Here is a 12,716-nt window from a genome sequence, read left to right on the forward strand (position 1 = left end):
CTAACAGTTCTTCTTTCGCAGATTCCGCCCACCTCCATTCCTTATACAGCTATCCAAACCTTGCAATTTTGCGAGCCGCACTACGATATCCTGAACGTAGTTGGGCCAAATTGCTGAAATTCGAGCCGACCTACCGATACAGTGGTCGCCGTAAAGCCAGAGTAATTGACTTTCTTCTCGAAGACGCCCCAGAGCCGGACCCAACCTTGCCACAAATAAGATTAATTCCATTAACCGCTGAAGAGGAAATGGCCAAGAAGAACAGACTAAGGGCGCTTCTGACCGAGACAAGCAGGCCTGAAGTACTGTTACCAAGCCAAACGCAGCCTACCGTTGTGGCCCTCCCCTCACAACAGCCATCTTTGTCGCGCAGAACCAAACGCGCCCGAACCACCGAGTCTGAACCAAGTTTGGTAGAAGATGAGACTGCTGTTCCACCGATTCTGCCACCGAGCCCCCAACCGCAGCCTGCCGACCGAACTATCACCAGCTGGGCACCAAAGCTTAGCTTTAACGACCGAGATATCCTTGACGCTGATTCGGTTGTCGCCGAAAAAGATCACCAGTTGGCCTTTAGCCTGGCCAAGAGTGTGTGCCTCCCCAAGGATATGGAGCACCACCAGAAGCAGTTAAACACCAAACTAAAGTCCATGATCCTGGTATGTAGCTCTGTCCATTTTTCTATCTAGTTTTTTAAACTTTTACATCGGCTCATGGGAAGTCTTTGTTTTGCCAGGCAATTCAAAAAAACTACAACACTCACAAGAAAGTGCTGGAACTCAGAAAAACTACAAGGCAAGCTGTGGCAGAAGCCGAAGTGAAGTCGGCCGTGGTAGAAGACATCAAGAAGCAAATGGCTGAGCTACAAGCTGAGAACAGCAGGCTGACCGGACTGGTTAGTTCGGCCGAAGCAGAAAGGCAGAAGGCTGCCATAGCTCTGAAGGACAAGTACCTGCGCGAGCTTGTGAAGCTCGAAAGAAAGAAAGATGCCGAAATATCCCAAGTGAAGGAGAGCGCAAAAGAGGCCGGCAAACAAGGCTTCAAGAAGGCAGAGGATGCTTATGCCAAGCAATGTAATGCTGCCAAGGAGCTGTTCTTCAAGTGCGGCTGGAGGGCGGCTGTTGAGAAGCTCGGTCACGATCCACAGACCGAGGTTTTCAACCCTCCAGCCTACTTCATACCGAGCTCTCTTGTGGAGTATGCTAATGCCATGCAAGAGCAGTTTCTTGGAGACTCAGATTCTGATCAAGATTCTATCTCTGAAGATACTCCGGTTGTTAGTGCGGACCCGTCAGTTCGGTTGGAGCCTACGGTGGAAGACCTGACTATTGAACAACCAGGTGAAACCGTGGTTCCGACCGAAACCACTCTTGCGACTGAAAACGTCCTTCCGCCTGAAACCGGTCTTCAAGTTGATGCCGATGCTGCCTTTGACGCCGAAATTGAGGATCTTTTTTCTTGATTTTTTCTCTTTTTTGTTACCTTTTCCTTGTAACTGGGCTAGGCCCCTCTGTACTTGCTTTTTAATGAATGAAAATTTTGTTGGACTCTTATTCCGGTTTTGATGTGTGCTTGCACTTGTAATGTCTTCTATTGTTCCTCCAACTGCCATTCCGGTTTTAAATGATTAAACTAACTATGCTTACCAGCCAACCACTCTTGAGCCGATATAATTACTTCGGCTGAGGAGTACAAAGAGTTGGTTTAATCCAGCTAACCACTCTTCAGTCATGCCCATACTTCGGCTGAAGAGTACTAAGAGTTGGTTTAATCCGGCCAACCACTCTTCAGCCATACCCATACTTTGGCTGAAGAGTACTAAGAGTTGGTTTAATCCGGCCAACCACTCTTCAGCCATACCCATACTTTGGCTGAAGAATACAAAGAGTTGGTTTAATCCAGCCAACCACTCTTCAGCCATGCCTATACTTCAGCTGAAGAGTACAAAGAGTTGGTTTAATCCAGCCAACCACTCTTCAGCCATGCCCATACGTCGGCTAAAGAGTACCAAGAGTTGGTTTAATCCAGCCAACCACTCTTCAGCCATACCCATACTTCAGCTGAAGAGTACAAAGAGTTGGTTTAATCCAGCCAACCACTCTTCAGCCATGCCCATACTTCGGCTGAAGAGTACCAAGAGTTGGTTTAATCCAGCCAACCACTCTTCAGCCATGCCCATACTTCGGCTGAAGAGTACAAAGAGTTGGTTTAATCCAGCCAACCATTCTTCTTCCATGCCCATACTTCGGCTGAAGAGTATCAAGAGTTGGTTTAATCCAGCCAACCACTCTTCAGCCATACCCATACTTCGGCTGAAGAGTACAAAGAGTTGGTTTAATCCAGCCAACCACTCTTCAGCCATGCCCATACTTCGGCTGAAGAGTATCAAGAGTTGGTTTAATCCAGCCAACCACTCTTCAGCCATACCCATACTTCGACTGAAAAGTACAAAGAGTTGGTTTAATCCAGCCAACCACTCTTCAGCCATGCCCATACTTCGGCTGAAGTGTACCAAGAGTTGGTTTAATCCAGCCAACCTCTAAAGAACAATGTTTGGTTATTCCGACCAAACGTCCTGCAACCTGGATCCTTATCCTGGGCTTAGGACAGGTGTTGGTTTATTCCAGCCAACCTCTAAGTTAGTTTTTTCCAGCTAACTTAGAACAATGTTCACAATATTCCTATCTTCACTAAAGCTAACTTTTACAAAGAACAATTCATGCTGAAAAAGAATCGCTTGTTTTATTGAAGAAAGAAAATATTACACATGTTTGAAAAAGAAAAGCTAAAAGTAAAATAACTTGAGATTGGCCGTATTCCATGGCCTAGGGATTGCTTTGCCGTCCTTGTCTTCTAGGTGGTATGCCCCTTTGCCCGCTATCCCAACCACCTTGTAAGGACCTTCCCAGTTTGGCCCCAACTTGCCATCTCCTGGTACCAAGGTGTTTCTCATTACTTTGCGCAGTACCCAATCGCCGATCTTGAATTGTCTTGGATGCACCTTATTGTTGTATTTTCTAATTAACTCTTGTTGGTATGAAGCAATGTGAACCAGTGCTTTTTCTCTTCTTTCTTCTGCAAGGTCGAGTTCCAATGTTATGGCTTCTCCATTTAAGTCTGGATCAAAGTTTTCGCTTCGAATTGTGGGGAGGCCAACTTCCAGTGGGATTACTGCTTCTATTCCATAGGCTAAGGAGAATGGTGTCTCTCTTGTTGATCGTCGAGGTGTGGTGCGGTAAGCCCATAAAACATGAGGAAGTTCGTCTGCCCACTTGCCTTTTGCCTTCTCTAGTCTTTTCTTAAGTCCATCCAAGACGACTTTATTTGATGCTTCTGCTTGGCCATTCGCTTGAGGATATGCCGGTGTAGAATTGTAGAACTCTATCTTGTACTCTTCACAAAAGCTTCTGAAGATTCTGCCGTCGAATTGAGTGCCATTGTCTGAGATTAGGGCCTTTGGTATGCCAAATCGAGTGATGATGTTTTGCCAGACGAACTTCTTCACATATTTTTCCTTGATTGATGCCAATGCTTCTGCTTCAACCCACTTTGTGAAGTAGTCTGTTGCCGCGAGAAAGAACTTCCTGCCGCCGGGTGCTGTTGGAAGTGGTCCTACTATGTCTAAGCCCCACATTGCGAAAGGCCATGGGTTAGTCAATGGTAGGAGTTCTCTAGTTGGTTGATGTATTTGATGTGCGAATTTCTGGCATTTTTCACACTTCTTCACATATTTCTCTGAGTCTGCCTGCATATATGGCCACCAATAACCTTGTGAAATGGCCCTGTAAGCTGGCGACCTTCCCCCTTGATGGCTTCCGCACACTCCTTCGTGTATTTCGAACAAGAATGCTTCTACTTTGCTGGGGTGAACGCATTTTAGGTAAGGCCCTGAGAATGACTTCTTGTATAATGCCAAAGATGGAGATAGCAAAATCGCTGCGACTTCGCCCTTATTCTGTTGGCTTCTTTTTTCTCTTCTGGTAGGATGCCGTCTTTTAGGAACAGGATGATGGGATCCATCCAAGAGGGGCCTAATTCTGCGCAACATACTTCTTCTGCTTCGGGGTCTTCTATGCTTGGTCTAGGTAGGTAGTCGATTAGTAGTGGATGGGATATGGAGGGGTCTGCCATTGAGGCGAAGCCTGCTAGTTCGTCTGCTCTGCTGTTTTCCTCCCTGCCGATTTGTTCTATCCTTACTACTTCAAATTTCTTGATTTTTGTTCTGACCAACTTTTGATACTTGGCCATCCTATCAGCCTTTGCTTCATAGTCGCCGGAAATTTGATTTACCACCAGCTGTGAGTCGCTGTAAACCATTAGTTCGGTGGCCTTCATGTAGCATGCTGATTTGAGTCCTGCGAGAAGCGCTTCATATTCCGTTTCGTTGTTTGATGCTGGGAAGCCAAGGTTGATTGCTTGCTCTACAACCAGGCCGTCTGGGGAGATGAGAACTATGCCCAGCCCTGCACCATGCCGATTGGATGCTCCATCCACAAAGAGCTTCCACATCTCTCCAACGAACAACTTCCAACACGTGGAGGGGTCAGATGATGTCGTGGGATCAAGAGTGGTGTTTTCTTCAAGGTCCATGCTTGCTGTCTGCCCTTTGTCATCTGATTGTTTTGTTGGTGAGCCTTTGTTTGTTTCTTCCTTGTTGTCCTTAGTCTGGTTTGCCTTGGAGTTTGATTGACTACCTTCTACTAGGGGTTGCGCTATTCCGGCGTCAACTTCCGTCCCTAGTTCGGTTGTGTCAGTTAGGTCGACTGGGTAGATATGATGACTTCCAGGAGTAAACTCTACGACGAAGTCTGCCAAAGATTGGGCTTTTATTGCGGTTTTGGGTTGGAACTTGATGTCGAATTGTCCCAACTCTACTGCCCACTTCAAAATTCGCCCACTAAAGTTCGCCTTTTCAAACAAAGCTTTTAGTGGAAAGGCTGTGAGGACGACTATGGTGTGGGCATGAAAGTAGTGTGCCAATTTCCTGGAGGCCATCATTAAGGCCAATGCTAATTTTTCCAAGGGCAAGTACCTTGTTTCGGCTCCCAACAATGTCTTGCTGACATAAAAAATGGGCAAGTGTTGTATTCCTTCTGCACGAACCAACACTGCGCTAACTGCGTGCTGAGAGACTGCAAGGTACAAGAAGAGTTCTTCACCAGGTACTGGGGTAACAAGCAATGGTGGGGAAGACATATATTCCTTCAAGCTTTCCAGAGCTCGGTCGCATTCTTCATCCCACTCAAACTTGGCTTTTAAAGCTTGGAAGAATGGTCGCAGTCTGTCCGACGACCTGCTTATGAACCGATTGAGCGCAGCCGCCATGCCGGTAAGATGCTGCACTTCTTTGACTGAGTTTGGTCTCTCCAACTCCTGGATTGCTTTGATCTGGGAGGGGTCTGCTTCTATACCCCGGTTGGTCACAAGGAAGCCCAAGAATTTGCCAGATCCTACTCTGAATGCGCACTTGGATGCGTTGAGGCGTAACTTGTGCTTCTTCAAGACTTCAAACATCTCTCCTAAGTCCTTGAGATGGTCATTCTCATCCTTGCTTTTGACCACCATGTCGTCGATGTAAGCCTCCATTGTTCTGCCTAACAATGGTTCAAACATCTTGGTGACCATCCGTTGGAATGTCGCCCCTGCGTTCTTCAGGCCAAAGGGCATGACCTTGTAACAGTATAGTCCTCTTGGAGTTGTAAAAGATGTGACCTCCTGGTCTGGCTCATGCATGGCGATTTGGTGATAGCCTCTGTATGCATCCAGAAAGCTAAGTTGGTTGTGCCCTGCAGTCAGGTCCACTAGTTGATCTATCCGGGGTAGAGGAAAGCTGTCTTTTGGGCACGCCTTGTTGACTGTTTTGTAGTCGACGCAGACTCGCCATTTGCCATTTTTCTTTGGCACTACGACTGTGTTGGAGATCCATCTTGGGTAGTGCACTTCTCTAATTGCTCCTGCCTCCAGCAGGTTGCCTACTTCTTCTGCCACTATTTCGGCGTGGTGGAGTGCCGATCTGCGTGTGCGTTGAATGACTGGTCTGGCGGATGGGTGGACATTGAGTTGGTGGCTGATGAAGTTTGGATCAAAGCCTGGCATGTCGTAGGGCGTCTAGGCAAACACTTCAATATTAGAGGTCAAGAATTCCAAGACCTCTACTCTCTCAGCGCTGGACAACGATGAGCCAAGCAAGAAGAACTTATCCGGGTTTTTCTCATCTATTTTTACCTCCACCAAGTCCTCCACCGCTTTCTGATCAGCCTCTTTACCGACGTCCACGAATAGTTCATTACTTTCAGGTTCCTCCACCGAATGAACGTATCCTTTGGCAGCGCGGCTGCCATTTACCGTAGCGAAACATTGTTTTGACATGATCTGATCTCCATAGACTTCTTCAATTATACCGGTGTCGTTGGGGAACCGCATTACCTGATGGTAGGGGCGCGTTTTCAATCGCCGGAACAAATGGTGAAGTCTGCAGCCTTGTCCGTCGGTTCATAGGCAGGGCGCGGTATTGGCATTCCAACCTCGACGCTTCCATGCGTCCGAGGAGCCAACCGCTGCAAGGCTGAAACACTATGTGGATCCCTTGCCCTGGCATCCTCCTTGCATCGTGCTTTCTCTTCGAGCACGGTTCGTAAGTTGGATGATCTAGGTAATTCTGTCTGTCTAGATCTAGTTTGGTGCGAATGTGAAGGCCAATATGTGCTTCCTTCAGTGTATGACCTTTCAGATCTCGTCCTCTCAGACCTGGAGTGACGAGTTCCGGAAGACCAGGATTGAGTGTCGCCTGTCCTGAGGCTTCTGCTCTCTCCTTGCGAGGGTGTAGTATTCCTACTACGATTTTCTAAGTGGCGAGGGGGCGTCTTGTTTTTGCGCCCCTCTCCTGTCACCACTTCTTTTTTCTTCATCTGGCACTTCAAGGCTTCCATGTCCGTCGCCATCTTCTTTATCAATTCATCTTGCTCTTTCACGCGATCTTCCAGAGCTTGAGGGTCAATCCTCCGTCTTTGCCTGTCGGGAGTTTGAGAATGGGATTGACGGGGGCTGTGAGTCGTCTCCCCCTAGCATCCCTCCTGGAGGTATGTCTTTGGGGCTCCAAGTCCGCCATGGGAGGGACAGAAGGTAATCCTTTATGCCTTGCGCCCCCTTCTGGGGTTAGTCCGTCGACGGCGGACTGCGGCAAGTCTTCAATGTGTGCCATTGATTGTAAAGGGGAGAAGCTTTAATCAAGAGGTTTTGTTCTGTCTGGATTTCCCACAGACGGCGCCAATTGTACGGGGAAGAAATAATTCTCCTCGTATAATCCTGTTGACTAAGTCCACGCTCCTCCGTACGACGTCGCTTTGTCACCTGAAAACACAAACGTGAGTTAGCCGGCGGGTGTGTGCCGGAAACCTCTCCGATGCCTAAGTCAGAAAACTTGACAAATAGACAAAGCTCAATGTAATCAGGAAGAAAAATTGCATGTTGTGTTATGTTACCTCCTTCCAAGGTGATGCTTGTGAGCTTTTATAGGTTTCGAGTGGCCCAATCCTAGTAGGACTTTTATTTCTCCATGCAGAGTCCTCCTAGGATTCATACTCCTAAAGGATAATGCTTATCCTTTTACACCCCCCACTGCTTAAACCAAGTGGGATGGTTTTTACTGTGGCCGAACTACCACATGACCGAAATAATACTGGCTATACCGAGCCACGGAGTAGGCCGTACTAACAGTAGTTCGGTTCTTCTTCTTGCTACACCATATTTTGGTTCTCTCATGCACGAACCATGGTGTGGTTAGACCGATCTACCGAGTAGCAACATTCCGACCGACCTACCCAGAATACATCATGGCCGGACTATCTTTGAGACCGGCCTTACTAGAAAAGTTGTACGGACCGAAGTAACTCAACATCTCTTCTGGGCCGAAGTAACTTTACCATTCTTGAACCGGAGTAACTTTCTTACTCTTGGACCGGAGTAACTTTTACATTTCCATTGGGCCTTTTTATCCAGTCCTTCATACTTTGGGTCATAAAGTCCATCTCTGTAGCTCGGCCCAATTTTTATCCAAAATTACCCTCTCAATAATAATAATAATAATAGTGGTAGTAGATACATAGACAGTAGGTAATAAATTGATGTGGCCAAGCAACGGTTGATCTTGTTGTGTTATTTAATAAGTTTAGAAAGTTACTTTTGAAATACGTACAAAGTAGAAAACACTTAAATTTTTAAAACAGTAGTAAAAAGTAAATAATTAAGTGGGAAAAAAAATCCTTAATGTTTATTATGATTTTTCATTTATCATGAATATCATCAAATAAATAATAATACTATATGATATTTCAAGAATTTCTAGCATGTTTTGCTATCTTCTTCTCCCTTGCAAATTTCCATGAGCTGCACATCCAACCTTATTAAACGACACATTAACCAACCGTTGCTTGGCCACATCAATCTACTATCTGTCTATGTATCCACTATTATTATTATCTATCTAAACTACTTAAAAGAAAAGGAACGCTCAATTTTTTTTACTTTTTTTCAATTCCCAAAACATCCTTCATAACATAAAATAAGGGTTATAACAGAAATGATTTCTCTCCGTTTCTCCCAATTTCTCTCTACTTAAGTTATCTAAATAAGTAAGAAAAATACACATTTCTCTATTTTTTTTTTCCTCTCCAAATCACTCGATCCAAACATAGTGTTAGTTTTCATGGAAAGCTTGCAGGCTGTCAATTTTCATTAAGGAAGAAAGAAACCCCCTCCCAACAAAAAACAAAAAAAAAAACAAAAAAGTAGCAGGGCTGAAATTTGTTGCGTTTTAAGGAAGAAGCAAAGCAACAACAAATTGAAGAGTGTGAATTCACCTTTGAAGCATGGCATATATATGCATATATATATGATTCATGTATATGTTCTACTTGAACTTTTAGTTCTACATTTTAGCCGTGACGGTGTGAGAACAATTTCTTCGTGATAATTGGATATTATATAAAATTGAATGGTAACTGGAAATCTTCTTATTTGATGACTGGCTACATTTCACTAGTCGCTGCATGTACTATGTTCACAAGCAATTAAACTGACAGAAAGATGAAAGTTGATGCAGTGAGGTGTAGCACAACTGTCTGCCTCTTAAGGGTGTATGTTTGGATGTTCCACGAAAATTTAGTGACCCGACTGATATTGTATTAGCATTTCAAGGTAGGAATATATTTTTCTTAAATTGAGGAATTATGCAAGATTTTAGCTGTCAAACAAGTAATTTTAGTTTTTATTGTTTTTTCAAGTAAACCTAAAAATAATCATGTGATGGAAATTTGGCGAGATCCTATATTTTCTTAATGGCCATACTTTATATAATAGAATTGATCTTTCAGATTCCACAGAAAAGTGCGGGCCAACTATCTAAATTCAGTGGGACATGCAAGCGGCCGCAACCGTTACGTAACGCCGTTACGTAACGGTTTTGGTGGTTACCGCCACCTGTTACAGCCGCTTTTGCAGTATGACTGAGATTCACAAGTGTGTCGGCTGTAGCGGCTGCCGTAGCGGTCGTAACGGTGCTTTAACAGCCGTAACGGCCTATTATGTACCGTTATGTAGCAGTTCCAAACTGTTTCTTTCGAAAAAACACACAAAAAAAAACTGAAAAATGGAAGAAGAGCGATAGAGAGAAGAGGGAAGATAAAGAGAGAAAATTGAAGAGCAAGAGATAGAGAGAGAAAGAAGAGGGAAGATAAAGAACATGTTATTGATTTGTTGAAGCTGTAAGACCTATGCTATTCTATTCAGCTGCTATCACTCAACCATTTTGTTTGTGTGTCTATCTATATGTTGTTTGAAAATAATAATAATAAGTGTGTTCATTATCTATTTGGCTTGGTTAAAAAAAAAATATATATATATATATATATATATATATTTAGGCTCTTATTTATTCTCTTACTTTTGTCATTATTTATCTTATATATAATAGTTAGTAGTTGATTTTTTATATAATATAAAGTCATTAACTATTAAAATAAAATGTAAAAAACTCAGTTTATAGTGATTTAAAAATATGAAATATATTGGATAATACTTAAAAATTTACAAAAATTGATCAATATTTATTTTAAATCCAATAAATATGATCATGGAAAAAAAATATGCGTATCGATAAGTTTTTTTCAAATTGTGTGAAAAATAAAAAAAATTCACGGTTTCGGTTACCACAACAGTTACACTATGGCCTTTACACCCCGCAACCGCAACCACGCTACCGCCACCGTTACAGCGACCGCAACCGTTTTTCAGAACCTTGCTCTTAAATATTTCCATTTAAATGCACTGTTCCCCAAAAAATATTAGGTACTGCATCACATGTTGTGAGGTATGAATGCTTATTTGGTGGATCTAAGAAGCACAGACATACTTAGACATCAACACAATACTCTTTGGACACTTCCCAACATATGGAAACACATTACAAGTTTGAATAAAATAAATTGGAATCTAATAATAAAACAAATACAATGTTATTCTCCTCCTTTAAACTTTTATTAACTTCGGTATTCATGTACATGATATAATAAATATATAAAATTATATATTTTTGCAAATGTCCCGCACTCTTTAATTTTTATATTTTTTGAAAATTTTCATATCAGCATGCCAGTGTCATGTTCGTGTCCAAGCTTCTTAGCGGTGGATAAAGTTTAAACTACAGCAAGGTGGCTTTATGGTTGGGCGGTTCAAGATTATACAATCAGGCCACACGCACATGTAACCTAGACTCACTCTCACTCACATTTAAGTCTTAGGAATTGCTTTTGAAATAAGAATTTCAAATCTTAGGCATTTCTTTCTGAGTCAGGTTTTCCATGTTGCAGATAGATGAAAATGTCCAAAGGGAAATCATAAATCATAGGTCTTTGAGACACCCAAACATTGTCCGGTTTAAAGAGGTTTGCTCATTTTCTTATTTTCTTGTTTATTTTGTCTATCAGAGGGTGTTGTGGCCTTACTGATCATTACTATGATAAAATTTGTACTCTAGGTCATATTGACACAAACCCATCTAGCTATTGTGATGGAGCATGCAGCCGGAGGAGAGCTTTTGAACGAATTTGCAATGCAGGGCACTTTTGTGTGGATGAGGTTGTTTATTCACGTTTTATACTGGGGAGATCCTTTTTCTCTGATAAATGTTGCTATGGCTGTTTATCCCAGTGTCTGCTGCAGGCTCGCTTCTTTTTTTAACAACTAATATCTGGAGTCAGCTATTGTCACGCAATGGTATGTAATATTCTTCATGTTTTAAAGTCCCGTTATTTAATTATTTGTTACTTTATTTTAGATCCCGGGGATACAAACTGGATATAGTTTATATGTATTGCTTGCACCTTTTTTATTGATGAAGCAAGTATGTCACCGGGATTTGAAGTTGGAAAACACTTTATTGGATGGCAGTCCCGCTCCTCGTTTGAAGATCTGTGACTTTGGGTACTCCAAGGTACTATTGGGGGTTTCCTCATCCTCGTTCTCTTTGTTGCTTTTTATGTTGTTATATTATATAGTTCCTGGAATGTGGATCTCAATTGAATATAGAAGTTTTCTGACGCACGTCAGCATTGAGTAAAAGAAGTTTCTGCTTTAGCGTGTGTCAAGGAACTTGTGTAGGAATTCCTGTGTGTGTCTACTAGTCTTCCCTTCTGGTGGTTTTGATGTGATTTGATTTTATATTTTAATATCTTGTTTGTGAAGAATTTGGTAACTTTGGCGCTCTGTATCATCATGGAACTTATGCTTGTTGTACCATTGAACTGAAAATCACCCTTCTCTTCATATATGCAGTCTGGATCAATTATTATCTGTGTTTATCTGACCGTGGATTGTTTTTTTCCCCCCCTCCTCAGTCTTCTGTTTTGCATTCACAACCAAAATCAATGGTGGGAACTCCTGCATACATTGCTCCAGAAGTGTTACTTAGGCAGGAATATGATGGCAAGGTAACCGGTAATTATGTTTATGTAAATCCAGTGGGAATTTTGCATTATTTGACAAGATCCTGCCATTACATGGTGCCACTTTAGCTTCACTGCAAGAAGTACAATAATTTGTTGCTCAGAATAATTTAATAATGATTTAGATGGCATACTTTCAAGTGGTGCTCATTTTATCTACTAATATACTTATTTTTGTTCTTTTTCTTGTCTCTCTCACCTTTTCTGCTGGGTTTAGAAACCCTGCAGCTTATCAGTTTTGAAAGTCTCCTTTATCTCAGTGGCATAGTTTATAATGCATTGGCAATCCTTTGCAAATGCATATCATCATTTTCAAAAACTTGTCTTGTTTCTAAGCTTCTTACATGCCAGAATATAATCACAAACAGGGTATTCCAGGGGATGTTAAATGCACTGCTTCTTTGGAACACCCCCAACAAACTGCTATTATCTTGAAGGTTTTGCGTAAGCTTCTGGACCACGGGTTTGGTCAATTTATTTATAGGTTTGTTGAAGTGAACCCTAATTTCAAGGGCTTTAGGACATTCCCTGATGTGTAGAGGGGACTTGCTTTTCACTTGTTACCTGCATTTAGGATAGGTATCATCAGTCTTCTTTCCTGCCGACTCTCATCTGGTTAGTTACCAGTCTACCATGTTGAGTTCTGAATAAGATATACTTCAGCTTTTAGGGCATTGCTAATTTCTAGAGCCACCTCCGATCTGTACGGTCATCAAC

The 12,716-nt window shown here is 42.6% G+C and overlaps 1 pseudogene; it reads left to right on the plus strand.

The window, feature by feature from the left end:
- The first annotated feature begins 248 nt into the window (after positions 1-248).
- Positions 249-12,716, plus strand: part of LOC114292953 (serine/threonine-protein kinase SAPK10-like) — a 32,726-nt pseudogene continuing 20,258 nt past the window's right edge.

This window comes from Camellia sinensis, chromosome 1 (genome assembly GCF_055761805.1).
Source record: "Camellia sinensis isolate YWXY chromosome 1, ASM5576180v1, whole genome shotgun sequence".
NCBI classification, from domain to species: Eukaryota; Viridiplantae; Streptophyta; class Magnoliopsida; order Ericales; family Theaceae; genus Camellia; species Camellia sinensis.